General features: G+C 39.5%; 1 long non-coding RNA gene across 1 annotated transcript in view; it reads left to right on the forward strand.

Moving 5' to 3' along the window:
* The first annotated feature begins 349 nt into the window (after positions 1-349).
* LOC138749707 (uncharacterized) overlaps positions 350-15598 on the forward strand; it is a 54864-nt gene continuing 39615 nt past the window's right edge. The window contains exon 1 of the long non-coding RNA XR_011348838.1: positions 350-516. This is a non-coding gene — a long non-coding RNA (uncharacterized lncRNA). The remainder of the gene's footprint in view (positions 517-15598) is intronic.

The following is a 15598-nucleotide window of genomic DNA, read 5'->3' on the forward strand; positions in this document are numbered from 1 at the left end:
TAGGAGCTGAGTTCATAAAGAGCATGATAATAAATAGACAAAGAGAAATTACAATCTATTAAGTTGGAAATCATTTTATTTTAAAAACAATGAGACTGTTGTTTACAGAAACCCTTTAAAGAATATATGCAGGATAAACCCCTCAAAAAGTTATGAGGAAACAAGAGAGGGATGAAAGAGTGAATAGGATTGTGGGGTAAGAGTAGAGGGGATGGTTCTTATTGGTTAACATCTTATAACCATTCATGGAAAATGCATGTAAACTAATTAAACATGAGAGGTCAAAATCAAGTAGAGAAGGTTTGTTAATCATTAATCATAGAGAAACCCAAATGAGATTTGAGGACAGTTGAGAACAAGACAGAAGCACCTGTGGAAATTCTTTGAAAAAGAAATGTCAAAGTAATGTAGGAAAGGAAAAAAGACTAAAAACTGTCAATAAGAAAATGTTAGATTTTGTTCCTTGAAAATATTAACACATAATATTTGGATAAGGTGCATCATTCCTAAACTCAGGTAAGTATACAGTTTTTTCTGTAACATACTAAGAGGTAAACATTTACATTTTATAAAGTCAACTCTCACAGCTTTAGTTAATCAACCAAAATAAAAGCCTATGAATGAAACAAGAATGGGGAGGGTCAATGTCTACAAAAAGCAAAGTTTAAACTGCTCTATGCTTATGCACTCATATGTTAGTACCTGCTCACTTTATTGTCACAATGTCAAAAATGTAATGTCTTACAACAATGCAATTTTCACAGTGTAATGGTAATGGAATGGCCTGACAAAATTATAGTTTTTTCAGACTGGCAGCCGTGCCATACCAGGAATTCATGCAGATTCAGAGGCAAATGACCTTGGTAGGCCATATCATCATGTGCATAGATAACAGTGAAAAAGTAAAGATTGCCCAATCCATATCTGTTTCAATGACAGTATCAAGGAACACAGGAAACCAACAGGGTTGGGCACACTGACCAGGGAGGATTCAGCTCAGGAAAAGTTATCTCAGCACTCTACTGTGAACAAACCAAAATGAGAAGCAGAAATCATTATGTCACCAGACCAGTATCATTCGAGGGAAGACACTTGGACTACAACTTGCCATGGTATATTTTTTGAACTCTATACATGCAAACTGATTGACAATATCCACAGCACACACTTAAATACATGTGAAAATCATTATCATGTGTCACCACAATCACTGAAAGAAAGTTTTCACAAGACTGGACTACACTAATTTCATTTTCTAAAATTAAGACTAGACATGTTAAGTAATTATATTTTTAAGGATCATTAGTGATGTTATATCCCTAATTACTGAGATGATCTTGACTCAAAAAGAATATCTTACTTTGAGTGAATGTGCATAATATGGTGAGATATTTATTCAGAATATTAATCATTTCTGTAAATTTTTTTATCAGTATAAAGTAAATAACAAATAAAGTATTGTGGATATTTTTATAATTTCACCATTGGCAAAATTTTAACTCACCAATAAATATCTTTTTTTTGAGAAGGAAATCCTTTAAATTTAGTAGTATTTAGTAGTACAAGCTAAGATCAATGTAATTCAACTTAAAAATAAAACAAATAGCATTCATAAAGGAGTTGAATACTACTAATTAATAACTTTAATAAATGGCAGCAGTAATAGGCCATCAAACCTTTCATTGTGCAATTGAATCATGCCATATCTTCTGCCACAATTGAACTTTCTTACACTATCTCAGAGACTTACCAAAATATAAGATCAATTGCAACAAGCAGCTGTTTACCTGTGATTAAAAGGACAGAATTAGGGGGGGGGGGGGCAAAAAACAATTTTGAAGCAACAAAAATGATCGAAGAATACAGAAATCGGAAGAGGGCAATGTCTTGGATATTACTGAGGAAATAAGCCTAAAATTAAATCCACAATCAGAAAAAAAATGAAGGATTAAGTGGTACTCTGAGTTAATACATTGAGACATCCTTTTGTGAGCCTGAATTTTAATCTTCAATACTTCAGTTCTCTCCAGCCTCTCTCTTTGTTATTCTCAGGGCCTAAAGTTAAGATCAATGTTAGCTCAAGGAATTGCACCACATCTTTCAACTGGGCACATGATAGATTCAGCATGCCATGAGGGTATTTTTCACTGAACACCAAGCAGCCTGAACTCACCAATTTCCTGTCCTTGGAGTAGGCTCTTCCTTGGCAGGGGGGTCCCCAGGCACAGACTTCACTGGAAAGTATGCTATCAGCTAATTGGAGAGACCAAATCCAGTATGTTCAATTGACAGATTCTGCCCTCTAGACTGTCATGACAGCTGACAAGGGTCCACCTCAAGCCCACCATCTGTCAAGGCTGTCAGTTAAAAAATATTATGAACATTTTTATAATTCACAGTCAAAATCATTTGAGCTGTTTAAAAAAGTATTATTAAAATAAAAATAATAAAATACACCAACACAAAAACAATATAAATCAACCAAATTAAATAAATTAACTTGTGATTGCCATTTATCCCAGAATGATCTCTTCCCATTAACATCAATAGAAATATCAACAGGCAGATTCTCTGACCTAAATGGTGGGAAATCTGAGTAGGTCAACAGCACAGTACAGTTGTTCCCAGGATCAACATTTTAATCAGCAGGGAAGGTTGGACCTCTGCCTGTGTTCAGGATTCCCAAGTTTCCAACCAGCCAAATAGATAAAAACTGGAAAGTTAGTAGAAGACCAAGGCAATGAGTGTAACAATTTCAATTCTTCAGAATTTGCATTTCAATATTCATAGTTTTGTAATTTTACTGAATGGTTTCTTATTGACCATTTACATTACCTCCTGTCTTTTGTTACTTAACCTATCCTTATATGACCATAATTCACCTTGTATTGTAAACGTTGCATGACTTAATCTCTTCTGTCTTCCAAACTTTCTCTTTTGTTTCCTTCTGCTTCCTTTCATATTTCCATTGCATATTAAAACTGTTTCTCTCTACCTTTCCCAGTTCTGATGAAAGATCATCAACCTGAAACATTAAGTATATTTATTTCCCCACAAATGTTGCCTGACCTGCCATTTCTAACATTTTACATTTATGTTGCAAATTTCTATCATTTGCAATGTCTTGCTTTTGTAATAAAGTTTTCACTGTTTGGAACCTCAGACTTGAAACCTAAGAAAAATAATCCTAATACCTTCAAACTTGTCCGGTATACTTTTGAGGGGGAGTAACTGTAGTTATGCTCTACATTTTGATACATATACATGAATTGAGAGTAGATGCAAGGTATAAAATAAAATTGGTCAATCCTCTATACCTCTATTCTGAAAGACAGAAATATTAAATTAATAAAGAAGAGAATAACAATATGCTCAGGGATAAATAATTTTTTTTGGTCTCTCATGTTAATTGTACAAGAGAGTGCTACTGTTGATTCCATTAAGCCCCCAATTTAAGTTTAGTGAAACCAAAAAGAGAGAGACGCATATGATCAGCTAGTATTGCTCTTGCTCCATTTGAGTAGAAGTAACCAAAGACAACCAAAGTAACCAAAGACAACCAAGATTAAGGAAGTCACCTTTCCAGTAGACCCAGAGCTTTGTCTTCTGGGGAACTTTACTGCAGTTGGCAGATCACTAACTAATTCACAGATTAATTTCACAGAAATTTCCTTATGTGTGGCCAAGAAGTGCATAGCAGTAACTTGGAAGTCTGACTCCCATCTACTCATGGATTGGTGGTCTTTGGAGATGAATAGCTGCATCCCACTTGAAAAGGTCACATACAATCTCAGGAAGGGATATAACATGTTCCTAAAAATCTGGCAGCCTTATTTAGAGCATATATGTACCTCATTGGCACCAATATAGGTTTTTGATCGCTACTGGCTAGCCAGTAGACCACTGTAAAGATTTTAACACTGTGGTATTATCGTGTCTCCATGCACTGACAATGGGATGCTTTTCTTTGTTTGTTTCTTTTTCTTCGATCTTTCTCTGTTTAATAGAACATATAGAGGGGAGGAGGGAGGGGGTTCTCTTGATGTTTTGTATTTGGTATGATTATTGATTGTTGATATATTTAAAATGATAAATAAAATATTACAAAAAAAAGTAACCAAAGACATTTCATTCACCATATGTTCAAAGGAATCACTTTTCTTGGAGACGGGAAGGGGTGTAAATTTTAAAAGCTCAAGGAATAAATGACCGTACTTTCAGGAATTATTTGTGTATTTGGAATTGTTGTGACAGTGTTCTTTTAACTGATTGAAACATATGGAAGAGAAGCAAACAGTGGAAAGTTACAGCTCTTGTAACTGCTCCCACACCCATGACATTGTGACACTACAATTGGCAAGCTTCAGGCATTATTTCATCGCAATAACAACTTTAAACTCATTCGTACCAAAGTAAGCCAAGCGGCAAGTATCACTTGTCTTCTGATTAGGGTTTTTTCCAGTTAAAACAAAAATGTGAAACATGCACATTCCAACCACGCAGTCTTGTGTTCACAATTGAAGATTATTAATTAATAAAAGTTCAACCAATTCACTTCAAACAACCAGAATTATTTAATTGGAACAAAAATATCAGATTTGCAGAAAATGTTTTTCCAGGATGTCCTAAAGTGGTTTAAGAAGTATTTTAGAATTCTAATCACTATTAAACAGGGGAAATACAGCATTCAGATTGCACACAAGTAACTGTCAGAGCTGCGATCGTAATCAGACAATTTTAAAATGATGTTTTTCAATTGAGAACAAACACAGGTCAGTAAACATAAATGGAAACCAGTACAAGTTAGGATGCAGCAAACAGAATTTTCATGATGTTCAAGTTTATTTAATGTAGAAGAGAGGTTGACTCTGATTGCACAGGAATAGCTGCTGATAGATGCCACAAAACCATGGGTGGGTATTTCTATAGCTGCTGAGTTGAGCCAAAAGCAGATTTGGTCAATGTCCAAGGTGGTTAGATCCTAAGCATGACAGTGATTTGGAAGAGAAAGGAGTACCTTCACAGATTATGTAGCCAAGGAAATATCAGCATTAAGTTGATTAGATGAACAGCTAAGCATTGTTTGTTTTTAGCTGTGCAAATTGTTTACCAGGAAGTAACTCAACTCAGCAAGATCAAATAACACCACAAATGATAAAGCTGTAGGCTGAGCTGTTTATGAATACTGGCTGGAGCCTGTGTTTCGAGATAATAACTCTATGAAACACACTTATATTCAAATCAATATTTTGTTCACCCTTTGCCTTTTATTGCAGCTATTAGTAGAAATATAAAAGTAATTATATTGTTTGATGCATCATAGATTTCAGAATGAAACTGTGGCCCTGGAATCCTGAATGTTCATTCCAGGCATTGTGCTGCAAGAATATTAAGTGCCCATCAACTACCACCATCTCAGAAGTTCACCATTCATTGATTACCCAGTACTCAAAAAGATTGAACATTAAAGAAAAATAAGGACTCAGCAGGCCAGGCCAGCATCCATTGAGAGAAATAGTCATTCAACATTTCAAATTGGGATTTATGTCAACTCTAAACTGAGAAGGACAGGCAGCAAACATAAAAGAGAAGGGATGGGAAAGGTATGGGGAGGCTAAGTGGAGATAGGATACAGGATAAATGAAGGAGGTAGAGATGGAAATACAAGTAGAGGGAGAGACCACTGGGATGCAGGGTCTCAAAAATAGAACAGGAGCAGATAAAAAGTTGGAAACAGTGGGAATGGATTGGATGGAGATAAATACTCATGCCTTTGTTTTCTAAACTATCCAAGAGGAATACAAGACATTCAGTTCATAAACTGAAGAATGAATGAGGTCAATGACATAGCTGTGTGGGAATGATGCAGGGAATTTAAGTGGTTAGTAATTATGAGTTCCAGATGGCATCCAGCAACAGAGAGCAGCCAATGCTCAATGAAGCAGATGGCCAATGTGCATATGGTCTCATCAGTGTAAAGATAGCTGAATTAAGGATACCAAATCCACCAAGAGCATTTGATTAGACTGGACAAGGTGCATGTGAAACTTTGCCTCATCTGGAAAGTCTGTTCCTGGCCCTGGATAGAGGTAAGTCAGGAGATGTATGGACATGTGGGACACCTTCTTCAGTTGAGGAAGGAATTGCTGAAGGGAGTAGAAGGATGGGTGTGAAAAGGAGCAAGTTCCAGGAGTCACAGAGAGAATGATCCCTGTGAAAAGCAGAAAGGGAAAATGTGGCTGGTCTTGACATCTGATGTTACTACCATGACAATATAATGGCTCCTTTGCCCAATTTCTCTCCCCACCCCTCCTTCATGATGGCTATCTCTCCTTATTCCTTTAGTTTCTACATAGGGGCCTAACATGAAACATTGATTGACCATTTCTCTCCAATGAATGCTGTCTGAGCTGTTGAGTTCCTCCAGCTTTTCTTTGTTCACTCAAGATTTAGCATCTGACATTCTTGTGTTCATCTTTTTAACATGAACATTAAAAGTAGAAAGGAAAGGTCAGCTGCTCCATTCACATCCACCCTATCATAAACCTGAATGCAATCCCTTAAGATTTTATGTGGAGTAAAGAGGCCGGTGTGGAATAGCAGGAAGAACTAATACTTAGTGCTATGAAGAAAAAGATAAATTTTTGTACTGTCTTTCACAGGACACTTCAAAATGCTTTAAAACCAAGGTGTACTTTTGAGAGATTGCTTCATTTTCTACAAACTTATCAACTCCCACAGCTACCTCAATCACACATTTTCACTCCGTCACCGTGTCAAGGATTCCATTCCTTCCTTGCCATTCCTCCCTCTCCATTGTATCTGTTCCCAGGATGAATCCTTCCTTGCAAGATCATCCAAGATGTCCTCCTTCAAAAAAACAAACTTTCCTTCTTCTACCATTAACTTGGCCCTCAACCACATATCCCCCATTACTTGCACATCTGCCCTTGCACCCTCCCGCTTGTCAGATTTCCCCTGGTCCTCACCTACCACCGCACCAGCCTCTGCACCCAACATAACCTCCTCTGCCATTTATGCCACCTACTATGTGAACCCACAACCAGACACATCTTCCCCTCTTCATCTTCCACAGAGACTATTCCCTCCATGATTCCTCATCCACACCTCCCTTCTTTCCCACTATTCACCCCCTTGGGACCAACTCCTGAGATTTCAAGAAATGCAACACTTATGCTGACACCTCCTCCCTCACCACCATTCAGGGCTCCAAATAAACCTTCAAAGTGAAGCGACACTTGTAAATCTGTTATTCACTGCACCCAGTACTCCCGCTGTCGTCTCCTCTAGATCGGTAAGACTGAGTGCAGACTGGGAAATTGCCTCATTAAGCACTTTGCCTTTGTCCACTGCAACATCAGGGATTTCCCCACCCCATTCCCATGCCGACATGTCAGTCCATGGTCTCTGCAGTGCCAGACTGAGACCACCCACAAATTGGAGGAACATCTAACATCCTAATATTCCATCTAGGCACCCTCAAACAGCATTAACATGACCTCCAGTCTCTAGCCGCTTTCATTTAGAATAGCTGGGAGAATGCGGCTCCAGGCCGGCTGCGGGTGTGTGTGAAGCTACATTCAGGTGGCAGCGCTGAAGGCATTGTTCTGGCATCTGAAAGGCCCGCAGTGGAGAGAGGCGCCATGGAGCAAATGCCGGCTCCTGTCGACTGTGGCTGTAGTCCAGTCTGCTTTCAGGTGCCTAGGGGAGCACTTGGAAGCGGAGAATACACCTACCCAAGGAGGGTTGGGTAAATACCCCTCGGGTCAGGGTTTTCCACTTTCAGGTGGCCTCCCAACAGCCTCATTCGTGTATTTTAGGCGGCTTTATGTTGGGGTATTCTGTCCACCTGAAAGCGGCTTCTATTTGCCAACCCCTCCCCACGTCTTTCTTTCCCTATCCCTGGGTCTTACTCTCCCCCACCCCTTTCACTTTGTCTCCTTTCCCCCAGATCTGCATTCACAGAACCACCCCCTCATCTAATCAATTCTCACATTTCATCTCCTTTCTATGTCCAATTATCACCCTTTTCCTGTTGGCTTGTGCTCCTCTCCAGCCCTTTCTTCTCTCCTCCCCAGCCTTCTTATTCAGACACCTGCCTGTTTTCTGATTATCCCTTGACAAAGGGCTCAGGCCTGAAACATTGGTTATATATGAGTGCTGAGACCTGCTGAGTTCCTCAAGCACTTCTGTGTCTTTATGTTTAACACAAAAATATCAGAGCATGGAATGATGCCCTTTTCCTCATCTAATCCGCACCTGCCACTAACCATCCAGTTTCATTAATTCTGCATTAATTCTACTTCATATTCTCCATATATTTACAAGTGGTTTTCAAACTCTCACCCCCCCAAACTCACATTCCATCTTAAGTAATCCCTATGCCATAAGTGCTCTGTGATTAGTAAGGGATTGCTTAAGGTGGTATTTGTGTGGGAAGGGAAGGTTGAGAACCACTGTTCTAGCCCAGTGGTTCTCAACCTTTTTTGCCTTAGGTCCCACTTTAATTTTTCAATAAAACATACTCTCCACCATTAGTGGAAAAAAGTTATATACTCAAAAGAAGTTTTAATTAAATAATTGTCTTGGGTAAACTTATACCTCTCATTTTGTTCATTTTAGATTGGTCACAGTGTTTGAGCTACCGAAAGAAAATAGACACACACACCGAGAGCAGTTCAGTTTATACAAATGTTTATTACTAATTCAAAAGCTGATTTCACACTACAATATGCAAGCCCTTCCCAACTATACTTATCAACGCTTGGACTGGTCCCAACTGCCGAAGCGAGGCAACGACTGCACACTTGTAGTAGGTTGTCAGGGCGCTGGTAGCAGCTTCTCCACCTCCCCCGACCGGGACGTTGCTCGGACTCTGGCTGTTCTTCCTTCTTGACAAGGGGTGTTCCCACCCCTCGGAGAGTCTAAACTTCAGCAGCAGGACCACAGGCTTATATACCCCAAAAACAATTAATCATGCGCCTACTCCTTCTAATATTTGTCAGTCAAAATCAAAACTGAACATTACATTCTACAATTTAGAAGATTAATTATTATGGAACCAGGATGTTATGATTTCCTGGTTTATCTCGTAGATACAAAGACTTATTAAAACTTCTCGAGCAAGACAGGTTGTGACCAATTCGTCAATTTCAGAGTGTTGCATTTGACAACTGCTTTCCCTGGGCCTCACAGTGGAATTCCATTTCAAAGTGTATCTTCAGATAAGTCCCCATGGCTGAGTTTAATTACATCTGCTAGTTCTGAAAGTAAGGTGACCTGCGTGTGGACCCAGTGTCGTCAGTTCCACATAAGCAAAAAAGCATCTGGGTACATGGTTTTAATCCTCCATTACAATAATTTACTCCAAGTGTATTTCTATGCATTTAAGGTCTGGAATACACTGGAATACATATTTCGTATTCAACTACTACTTCAATATGCCAACCATCTCAAACACACATTCAACAATTGTTATCACTTCAGTGGGAACCTTGGCCTTGACAATGACTGCAGATTTTTTTTATTTGAGGGACTAATTTTGTTAGTTTCAACCTTAAATCTCCATGTTAGATAATTTCCAGTCAATTTCTCTTAGATTGTAGTGTTACGAATTCAGTATACCCCAAATACCAGCAGCAATATAAATACACCAAAACAATGGTTCCTTAAACAAAATTAGTTTAATTCTCTGAGTATAGAACAAGATCAACACTTAACTTATCAACACTAAGTTAGTTACACAATCCCTCCCCCCAACCTAATCAAAGCACAAGTGTGTGTAATGTGTTTTCAAGAAAGTCCTTTTTACTGGCCAATCTTCCACTGCCCATATTTACAAGGCTACATTTTCCAGTAATCTTCAATCCTGTGCACAGATTCAATCATTACATTCAAGCAAACTTCAGTGTGTTACTTAGAATTACTAGGCAGGAAAGTTGTGGAGCGTTACAGAGAGATGGTTGTTGCTTATTGGACACCCCAAACAGGAGTGTCTTCCAGAAGAAACTTGACTTCTTTCCAGGTTCTTCTCAAAGAGTTCTTCTCCTCTTAACCACACCAGGAAGACAAGCTGCCACTCCCGTTTTCCACAGAGAGTACATTCAGGCTACCATACAAGAACTCTGCCCAGTCTTGGAAAAAAAAAGGAGCCTTTTCAGCAGACTCCTCTTCTGTCCAGCCTTCTCTCAAGCCCCTTTTGCACCTGCCAGTGATCCCAAGAATTTAACGCCAATTGGTCTTTAAAGTGGCAGATGCTGGCGTTGAGATCAGGCAAGTGTGAAATGGACAATTGCATTGCAGGCACTTTCTATTAAAGGTAGAACAGACCAAACACAGGGGATAAACCCTTGCAAGTGTGAAAGCGTTCAGTGTCCTGGTTAGGGGTGGTCTAGTGTGAAAGGCCAAATCCACATTCCTATCCCAGGACACTGAACGGCCGATTTACTGGGATGCAAGCGTGAAAGGGGCTTCCTGCTAACTGCCTTCACTCTTATTCGTTGTCCCTCCCCTCCTGATGTTGCAGAGACTGTTTTTTTTCGTTTCAGTTTGTAAATGTTGCAATTTCCAGACTTTACAAAAAACAACTCTCTCCAAATGTTTCAATTTCTGGGATGTGCTTGCAAATGATGCTAAAGCCTAGAACCTTCTGTTTACACCTGCCCTCAGAACTTTGCAAGGCATTGTTCTAGCTGTAAAAATGCATGCAACATAACAGCTAACCCAATTCTAATCCCTTTTATAAGTATATATTTAATTAGCCCATTGCATCACAGTAGCAAATTACTAACAGCAATGAAGAAGCCACATTCTACTAAATAAGATGATATAAAATGTATCAATAGTTCCCTTGCAAAAGTAATCAATTTTGGGCATTTCTTTTTAATCTCATTAGACAGAAATATCATGGCTCCTTTCACTTTGAACAGAGTTTTCACAGATTCATCATGTTGCAACTCAGATAACTCCTCTTGATATTACCCTGGAACTTCGGATAAGTCCACCAGCAATGGCTGAGTTAACCAAGATGGAAAATCCATTGCCTTTAAATCACTGAAGTTGATAACCAACATTTTCAAATGGTCAACAATGACATTTGTTGCAGCATTAGTTGCCTCACACTTACTCAACCAATAGAATTGATAGAAATTTCTTGCAGAACTATCCCTTTGGCATAATTCTATAAATGTCATGAATCCAAATACTTTGTTTTTGCATCAAGAGCATCATATTTGCTACTTGGAGTTGCTTGTTCAATGTACTTAGTTTCTCAAAAATGTCTGTCAAGTAACTCATATAAGCTTTGCCATCTGTTGTTAGCAAAAACTTCATTTCAGGTTTGTCGTTCAAAAACTTGCTGAGGAGATCAAACAGTTCCATAAACCTTTTGAAGCAGTTTCCCTTTGACAACCACCTTACCTCAGTGTGAAGCAATAATATCACATGTTCTGCATTTTTATCTTTACAAAACTGCTTAAAAAAAAAGATGTTCCCATTTGGCATTAGCTTTGATTGTATTGATACACTTGATCACAGAATGCAGTATCTCATGTAGAACAAGGGAATCTTTCTTGGCAACTAAGTTTTCTTGGTTGGTAACACAATACACAACCAACATGTTTGGATTTTCATCGTTCATTAATTTTAAACATTCTGTTTATTTTACCTATCATAGCAGGTGCACCTTCTGTAGCACAAGATACAATGTTTTCTTTTGGTATTTTCCAAATAATTTTTGTGCTTGCTATAGATATCAACTGTAGTAGTGGTTGTTTCTAATGATTCACAAAACAACAGCTCTTATTGAAACTCTTCCTGATCAATATACCTCATTTATGCCAATAACAGAGCTTCACTGTCCCCTATGGTAGATTCATCCAACTGTATTGAGAACTTTTGTGATTTCAATTTATCAATAAGTTGTAGTGTTACCATAGTGACTATGACATTATATGTCTTTATATCCAAGCAGACCGAAAGCTTGCAGTTCATTCTTCAAAGAATTATGAACGGGATTTTTCTTTGAATTCATCTTATTTTTCATCCTATTTTTTCTTAATTTTGTCTATTTCTTCTTATATCTGTTTATAATTGAATATCATATCATTATACAGTATGCTTTGTTTATTCATTGTTATGAAAATCTCAATGTGAAGTTATGCAAAATGTTTATCCATTTTATCAATGAATTAAAGCTACTTAAGTCATGGTGGGGAGCTGGCTGATGGAGGACCTCAGTTTTCTTCAGGCTGACTTCCAGGCCAAACATTTTGGCAGTTTCCGCAAAGCAGGACGTCAAGCGCTGAAGAGCTGGCTCTGAATGGGCAACTAAAGCGGCATCATCTGCAAAGAGTAGTTCACGGACAAGTTTCTCTTGTGTCTTGGTGTGAGCTTGCAGGCGCCTCAGATTGAAGAGACTGCCATCCTTGCGGTACCGGATGTAAACAGCGTCTTCATTGTTGGGGTCTTTCATGGCTTGGTTCAGCATCATGCTGAAGAAGATTGAAAAGAGGGTTGGTGCGAGAACACAGCCTTGCTTCACGCCATTGTTAATGGAGAAGGGTTCAGAGAGCTCATTTCTGTATCTGACCCGACCTTGTTGGTTTTCGTGCAGTTGGATAATCATGTTGAGGAACTTTGGGGGACATCCGATGCACTCTAGTATTTGCCAAAGCCCTTTCCTGCTCACGGTGTCAAAGGCTTTGGTGAGGTCAACAAAGGTGATGTAGAGTCCTTTGTTTTGTTCTCTGCACTTTTCTTGGAGCTGTCTGAGGGCAAAGACCATGTCAGTGGTTCCTCTGTTTGCGCGAAAGCCGCACTGTGATTCTGGGAGAATATTCTCGGCGACACTAGGTATTATTCTATTTAGTAGAATCCTAGCGAAGATTTTGCCTGCAATGGAGAACAACTTGATTCCCCTGTAGTTTGAGCAGTCTGATTTCTCGCCTTTGACTACCAGCCCCCCCACATCTCCATCGGGCACACAAAACTCAAAACGGTCAACCAGTTTACCTATCTCGGCTGCACCATTTCATCAGATGCAAGGATCGACAATGAGATAGACAACAGACTCGCCAAGACAAATAGCGCCTTTGGAAGACTACACAAAAGAGTCTGGAAAAACAACCAACTGAAAAACCTCACAAAGATAAGCGTATACAGAGCCGTTGTCATACCCACACTCCTGTTCGGCTCCGAATCATGGGTCCTCTACTGGCACCACCTACAGCTCCTAGAACGCTTCCACCAGCGTTGTCTCCGCTCCATCCTCAACATCCATTGGAGCGCTTACACCCCTAACGTCGAAGTACTCGAGATGGCAGAGGTCGACAGCATCGAGTCCACGCTGCTGAAGATCCAGCTGCGCTGGATGGGTCACGTCTCCAGAATGGAGGACCATCGCCTTCCCAAGATCGTGTTATATGGCGAGCTCTCCACTGGCCACCGTGACAGAGGTGCACCAAAGAAAAGGTACAAGGACTGCCTAAAGAAATCTCTTGGTGCCTGCCACATTGACCACCGCCAGTGGGCTGATAACGCCTCAAACCGTGCATCTTGGCGCCTCACAGTTTGGCGGGCAGCAACCTCCTTTGAAGAAGACCGCAGAGCCCACCTCACTGACAAAAGGCAAAGGAGGAAAAACTCAACACCCAACCCCAACCAACCAATTTTCCCTTGCAACCGCTGCAATCGTGTCTGCCTGTCCCGCATCGGACTTGTCAGCCACAAACGAGCCTGCAGCTGACGTGGACTTTTTACCCCCTCCATAAATCTTCGTCCGCGAAGCCAAGCCAAAGAAAGAAAAAGCTACTTAAATCTGCAACTACAAAGTTTGGTTTATTGGATTAATAAGATAATAATTAGGAATATCGTTGCTCACGTTTCCTTGAAGATGACATATTTTGAAATTGGGAAATACTATAACTTGGTAAATGTCTATACCTGGGGTGGACCCCCCCCCCCCCCAACAATACGCTAGTGCACAAAGATACATTCAGATACTGGTCTCACTCACTACTGAACTTAAAAAGTAAAGGGGCATGGATGGAGACATGAGTGTTGAGATAATTTGGAATCCTCATCACCAATGAGATAATTTGGAATGGATGATAATAAGACCGTTCATAAAAAATATAATTATAATGGTAAAACCAACTTTTTAATTATTTCCCAAAATATTCCTACACCCCACTAAAATATTTGTATGCACCCCACTAAAATATTCATATGCCCTACCTTAAGAATCTATACTCTAGACCCAATTGTTACTGAAATATTTTGTTTGAGAAAAATTGTCATTGGCCCACTTCCTTTGGAGTTATGTAACTGTGCATGTTACAAGTCAATTAGGTACGATTAAAACAGTGGTTTTCAAACTTTTTCTTTCCACTCACATACCACTTTAAGCAATCCCTTACTAATCGCAGAGCACCCATGGCATAGGGATTGATTAAGGTGGAATATGAATTTAGGGGGGCAGTTTGAAAACCACTGATTATATTCTCATTAACACCCTCCAGATTTTACACACACCTATATAAATGGGGCAATTTAGAGCAGTCAATTCAACTTGCATGCCTTTGAGATGAGAAAGGAAACTACATGCTGCAAATTCCATGCAGACAGCACCTGAGGTCAGGATTGAACCACTGTGAAGCAGCAGCTCTGCGAGTTGTGCTACTCTACTCTTAAATATGATGAAAAAGTTCTAACTTTACCTTCCTTTCAGAGAAGGAGTCCAGAGATAATTATAGAAACTAATGAAATTTACAATATAGTTACGTTTTTATAACTACACTGAAAAAGAATGGACTTTAGATTATTCCACAATTCCCATACCAGATTTGAGGCCAAATTAAGACTTGTCACATATCACATGCTTTCCACATATCATGATCTGTGCCCACCATGAAACTAAACTCCTGTCTTCTCCATCTCAAGCCTACTTTTTCACCAAGGATTCCACACCTCCCCACTGAGTATGCTACTTAAACCATCTTCCTCCTCCTGGACACCTTGTTTTGCCCTTTTGCCCACTCTGGATCTTTTCATTTCCATCTGCTGCCAAGACGTAAACCATCTACATCTCACCTATTCCAGTTTTACCCCCTTGGAATTCACCACCCTCCATAACAATCTCAACCTGACAATCAAACCTGAAGATAAGAGTCAAGCTGTTGTAGTCTGGTGCACTGATCTCTACCTTGCTAATGCCAAGTGACAGCTCTCAGACACTTCTTACATGTTGAACAGAAGTAAAAACACAAAGCTGGAGGAACTCGGCAGGTCAAACAGTGTCCTTTATACAGCAAAGATAAAAATACATAACTGACATTTCAGGCTTGAGCCCTTCATCAATGTATGGAAAAATGCCATCAGGTGTCTGAATAATTTTTATCTTTACAATATAAAGTACACAATTGACTTGCTAAATTTCTCCAGTTTTGTGTTTAAACTTCAACCACGGTGTCTGCAGACTTTTGTGTTTTACCTTGAACAGGATCCCATCAAGAAATATCAGGCCACTGTCTCCTGCACCATCACTGACCTCATTGCTTCTGGCAATCTCTCTTCCACA

The sequence above is a fragment of the Narcine bancroftii genome, chromosome 1, assembly GCF_036971445.1.
Source record: "Narcine bancroftii isolate sNarBan1 chromosome 1, sNarBan1.hap1, whole genome shotgun sequence".
NCBI lineage: Eukaryota > Metazoa > Chordata > Chondrichthyes > Torpediniformes > Narcinidae > Narcine > Narcine bancroftii.